The sequence below is a fragment of the Eurosta solidaginis genome, chromosome 5 (assembly GCF_040869045.1).
Source record: "Eurosta solidaginis isolate ZX-2024a chromosome 5, ASM4086904v1, whole genome shotgun sequence".
Taxonomy (NCBI): domain Eukaryota; kingdom Metazoa; phylum Arthropoda; class Insecta; order Diptera; family Tephritidae; genus Eurosta; species Eurosta solidaginis.
Window position 1 is genome coordinate 30375916 of NC_090323.1, and position 6000 is coordinate 30381915.

Sequence of the window (6000 nt, forward strand, 5' to 3'; positions counted from 1 at the left end):
CCAGACCTATGCATAAGCATAAGGGTTAAGATCAAGTTACCATCATCGCCTTTGATTTTCAAATGCACACAAAATGACTTGCGAATACAACATAAAAATCTGGCTTTCACCGAGCACATTCAAACTCAAAAATACAAGTAAGCACTCGAACAAATTTCTTTACACAAATATTTCAATCACTGCCATTATGCAAAACAATTTCTTTGCATTTTTATAAGAAATTTTTCTTAAATATAGAAGAAAAGTGAACAAAATTGTGCAAGTAATTTTGTGCTTTTTTGCTGATTGGACGCATTTTTACACACATACATATGTAGATATGTAGCTATGTAATCACTTGAGCCGTTTTTTTCACGCTCTTTTCTATAAATTCATAAAATAAACGTTTTGTTTTTAGTTATTTCACACTTACATACATAAACTTTGTATTAAACTCGTAATTTAACAATTACTTTTGTTTATTTAAATGTATTCAGACATTTTCACAAATAAACACTGATTTTCGGTAGTCACTTTGGTTACACCAAACACATTTACTAATTTGTTTTTTTTTTCAGTCGCCCCAAAATGCCGAAAGTTAAACCAGTTTTACCTTAACCAATTTAAAAAAAATAATATCCGCCAACGACGTACCAAACGCTTTGAGTAGTTACCGTAAACTGTGGAGCTCTCTCATATCCAACAATTTTTGCAGTCCATCTAATTGGCCAACAAATACGGCCATCAACGCGTCAATGCACTCATATGTTTGGGGTATAACATATATCCATACATATGTACATATACATGTATGTGCGACAGATAAGTTGGTTTCGTTTGCTCTCTAATGCCGAGTTGGCCAGCTTCGTGAGCTACTAGTGTTACCTGTTTACTTTCTTTACGAAACGCCCTGCTAGAATCGAGACAGCGTTTCGATATTTCGAGTGACAGTTCTCAGGCGGATGATGTGGCACATTTATATCCTTGCATTGGAAGAGGTAATCATAATCTTAGTTCCCGATTTAATTAAAATTTAAATAGAAGACTGATATACTGGGTTTTTATATGAAAACTAGCAAACCCGGCAGACGTTGCTCTGCCCTAGCTTTGGTCTATCTGCATAATTTTTAAGTAGTTTTTACCTATTACTCTCTCTTTCCCTCTCTCCCCCTTTTCCTTATCTTTTTGTTCAATCTCGGTATTTTCCCTCACGTCTTTTCCGCTCCACCTATCCATATCTCTTTCCCTCTTTTCTCTTCTCTCTAGTTCTTCTTGCTCTTCTCCATCGCTTTTTCCCAGTCCTAGTCCCTACCCAATTCCCAGTCCCAGTCGCAGTTCCAGTGGCAGTCGCAGTCCATGTCCCAGTCGCAGTCGGTCCCTGCTCCATTTCCCGAAAAAATTGTCATAAATACTAATCTGAGCAAAGGGCTACCTATATGCCCAATTTCAGGTTAATCGAACCAAGAGCATAATTTGTTGTTGTTGTTCTTGTAGCGATAAGGACACTCCCCGAAGGCCTTGGATAGTGTTATCGATGTTGATGGTCCTTTGCCGGATGCAGATCCGGTACGTTCCGGTTCCAAGCCCGACCATCTCGAGAACGATTTGTTATGGCCACATGCGACCTCCTAGGCCATGCCGCCCTCCCACCCTCAAGATCCATGAGGAGCTCGGGGTCGCCAGAGCTTCGGCTGTTAATGAAACAGGATTCGCCACGGATAGGTGAGGTTGACAATTCGGTGTGGAGAAGCCATAAATTGCGCTGGCAATCTGAAAGGGTTGCGCTACACAGCCCCTTGAATCTATTTGGTATTTTAGTCGCCTCTTACTACAGGCATACCTACCGCGGGTATATTCTAACCCCCTAACCCCCTGGGGTAACATAATAATATAATTTGTTCGAGAAGATTGGTCCCTCGTCTTCTTCCCGGAAAAAAAGTTTCGTAAATACTAACCTATGCAAAGGGCTACCTATATACCAAACCACAGCAAATCGAACCGCGAATAGAACTTGTTCGAATAGATTGGTCCCGGGTCCACTTCCCGGAAAGAAGCTTCACAGGAACGCTATCCTACCTTTCAAGTTGGATCACACTGCACACGGCGTGCAAATTTGATTGCAATCGCTTAAACAGCTTAGGAGTCCATCGTGAACAAACAACGTGACACGAAATTTACATATGTATATTAAGATAAATAGCATGCATCACGGGTATCTTCCTCTCACGTTATAAATACCGAATCCGAGAGTGCCTAATGCCACTTTACGACGATTGTAGGACCGTAAACAGCATTGAGCTGTCTGTCCGCCTCCGTCGAGGTCTCTTTCTACCTCCATTGCTTTAATGGTTATGATTGTTTTCTTTATCCCTCAGCGGGTTAGGGAGTCAGAATATACCCGCGGTAGGTATGCCTGTCGTAAGAGGCGACTAAAATACCAGATTCATTGGGCTGTGTAGCGTAACCCTTCAGGTTGCCAGCGCAATATACAGATTTTCCAAACCCAATTGTCAACCTCACCTCTCCGCGGCGAATCCTGTTTCACAACAGACGAGGGTCTGGCGACCCCAAGCTCCTCCTGGAACTTGGGGTTGGGGAGGGAGGGATGGCCTGGAGGTTTTATGTGGCCATATAAATCGTTCCCGAGATGGTCGGGCTAGCACCTTAATGGTGCTGTGTTACCGGAGCGTACCGGATCTGTATCCGGCAAAGGACCATCACATCGATAACGCTCCCCAAAGCCTTCGGGGAGCAACCTTATCGCTACAACAACAACAACATTGTTTTCTTTATGAGTTGCCTTCCTGAAGCGCAGATAAATATCTACTGCCGCAGGACATTTTTCTAAACTCTGGGGCCAACATATAAAAAAAATTAAATGTAAGGCGCGATAACCTCCGAAGAGATCTAAGGCCGAGCTTCCCTTCCAATTTGCGTCGTGCTCCTCTTGATTTTCCCTACAAATTGGCCGGACGGGACCTACATGTTTTATGCCGACTCCGAACGGCATCTTCAAGGCAGATGAGTTTTCACTGAGAGCTTTTCATGCAGAAATACACCCGGAGCGCTTGCCAAACACTGCCGAGGGGCGACCCCGCTTAGAAAAATTTTCTTCTAATTGAAAAACCTTATTTCTAAAATTTTGATGTTGCTTTGCCCGGGGTGCGAACCCCGCTACCATCACACCACGGTGGCCGCAAACATATACTTATGGTATATTTGAAGGATGTAGTGCTGACCCGCCTGCGTGAAACGAGATGCGTGAAGGTACTTCAAATCCTTACTTTATTGGCGCTTAACCGGTGGCCGTCCATCAAGTCACGCCGGTCGCTTCGTTGTTGGGCTAATGCATAAAGTCCCGTAAATCTTTCAAAGATGATTTTCGTTTGCCGACGGAGATCTTTGCTTTTCATTTGCCCCTTGGTCAAGAGCAAATCTTTGCTCGATTTCAATGCTGAGGTTTTTGTTTGAGTTAAAGCTGATTACCAAATAAAAGAAGTCTTACTATTTGACTGCCAACAGTGGCCATTGCCAAGACGCAAATGCGCTGACTTTTTGCTTGATGACGGCAGGTAATTTTTTTTGTCCTCGTTCACCATCAAATCCACCTTTTCCGCTTTAAGTTCTGCCAGCATCAAATTAAAGGGATTGCACGATAGGGGATCGCTCTGTCTAAAATCTCGTTTAGTTTCGAACGGGTCGGAGAGGTCCTTTCCAATTCTTACTGAGTTCAACGTCAGTTTGCACAGCCGCATAAGTTTTGCGGGGAAGCTAAATATATTCAGCTCCTGTTCGTGCTGTGGAAGGCGGCTTTAAAATCGAAGAAGAGGTGATGTGTGTAAATGCTTTTTTCGCATTTTTTTTTTTTAAGATTTGGCGCATAGCGAGAGTTTACCAGGTGTAAAGCCGCACTAATACATAAGTTCCCGTCTCCCAATTCACGCCGAGCAACACAAGGAACTCGCCCTCCAACTTCACTGCACTTTGGCCTTTGGTACCGTTTGCCTGCCATTTCAAGGAGGCAATTTTATCTCAGGTGCGGTAATTCCTCATAATGCTTACGGAGATTACTCCTTAAGCCCCATGGGCGGTGTTGACTCGTCAATGTGATGTTTGTTGGGATTCCCAGGTTTCTGGGTATTCAACAGTAATTGTTTGGTTAGCATCTCATTTCTCTCCCTAATGATGTAGATCTTGATCAAACGTCACACCCAAGATTTTGGGGTGTAAGACAATCGGTAGCGTAGTGCCATTGACGTGGATGTTCAAAATTGTCGACATTTGGGACGTCCATGTTGTAAATAAGGTCGCCGATGATTTAGGCGGTGATAATGTCAGGTTTCGCGAGACGAAAAACTGGAGAGATCGAGAGGTAGCCGTTCATTTTGTTGCAAAGCCCATCGATCTCATGACACTAAGCAAGTCTCTTTTTCGATATCCCACCAAGAGAACTACTGCGATCAATCTGCTACTGTTTCCCCTGTCAACCCCTCCCTCTATGCTGCAGCTTTGAAGGTACGTGCCTCGTTGCTCCGGCTAGCCTCATAATGCTTACGGAGGTAAGTACTGTCTGGGTATTTGGGTGGTTTTTCCTCTCCATTCTGTATCTCAAAGCAAACTTTTTGCATCAGTTACGGTCCATTAGGCCCATCCAAGCGGGCGCTCTCTAAATCGCTTTTTTGCACCTTCTCCTTTCAATATTGTTACGAATATTAGCAAAACTAAGGAGTGCTGCCAGCTCTAAGCCGATCTAAGCAGTGACGTGAATGCACATCAATAATTCAATCATTATGTATCTACATAAACGAATCAATAATTGCGTCTACACATATGTACACATTCCGACGAGCAACATTTACATACAAGGCAGCGAGAGATGAGATGTCACACACCGATGAATTTACTTATACGCTTATGTGTGTGCGGGAGACTGTAAACTACAAACACATGCATATACCTTATCTGAGTTGTCACAAGAGAGAGCAATAATTTGTGCACGTAGTTGTGGCTGGCGATTTTGTAGCCGAAACAACTAGTAACTTCTGGAAATCGAAGAGCCTAGAAGTATGCAGCGTAAACTATAAAAGCGGCGCCAGCGAGTAAGAAGGAATTCAGTTTGATTTGAATTGTCAAGCAGTTACGAGTAAGACGATATCTAGCGAGCAATAGCACTATTATTTTGAAAGTCAGTTTCCTTTAAGATATCAGTTTGGTTATTAAGCTATTCGTTGCACAGTTTGAGTGTTATTGTGAAGTACTTAATAAAGGCCATTTTTCCATCATTCAATATTGGAGTTATTTATTCAACAGTTTAGTGATTCGAACTTAGCAGAGGATTGCAAATAAGAGGATTTGCAGAAAATTCGTTACAATTGGTGTCAGAAGAGGAATTGTTGAATAAATTCTAGAGGACAACAAGGACATGGCAAAGTTAAGTGAATTGAAGATCCCGCAACTGAAGAAGGAGTTGGAGAGCCGTGGATTGAATACAAGCGGCGTTAAACTCGAACTTCAGGCACGGCTACGAGAAGCAATGGAAGCAGAAGGAATTGATGTGGAAGAGCATGTCTTTCATCTTGATGGCGAGGAGACAACAAAAATTGAAGAGAAGAACGAAACATCGCAGACGGTTACCAGTACAGACTTGAACATGATTTTAGCTGCAATATCTGCTCAAACATCGACAGTGTCATCTCAACTGGCAGAACAGCAGACATATATGGAATCGCAGGAGAACCGTATAACATCCAAGATGGAAGAACAGAAGACATATATGGCATCACAACTAGAATCGCAGGAGACACGTATAACATCCAAGATGGAAGAACAGAAGACATATTTGGCATCTCAACTGGAAGCGCAAGAGGCACGTATATCTGAAATGTCGGCACAAATTTCGGAACAGGTATCAGCGCAGCTCTTTGTGAAACTGGAAGAGCAGGATGCAAAAATTTTACAACTCGAGGACAAAATTGATGCCGAAATAGAAGCGTTAAAAGGTCGTATGGAGCAGTTACAACT

The 6000-nt window shown here is 42.8% G+C and overlaps 1 protein-coding gene across 11 annotated transcripts in view; it reads right to left on the minus strand.

Moving 5' to 3' along the window:
• Window positions 1-646, minus strand: part of nuf (rab11 family-interacting protein nuf) — a 268745-nt gene extending 268099 nt beyond the window's left edge. For 6 of the 11 annotated variants that reach the window (XM_067792118.1, XM_067792122.1, XM_067792121.1 and 3 more), the window contains exon 1: window positions 413-627. The gene's annotated coding sequence lies outside the window, so the exon portion shown is untranslated. Of the gene's footprint in view, window positions 1-412 lie in introns of all 11 variants that reach the window. The other 5 variants (XM_067792123.1, XM_067792120.1, XM_067792115.1 and 2 more) reach the window with 4 other exon arrangements.
• Between the last annotated feature and the right edge of the window lie 5354 nt (window positions 647-6000).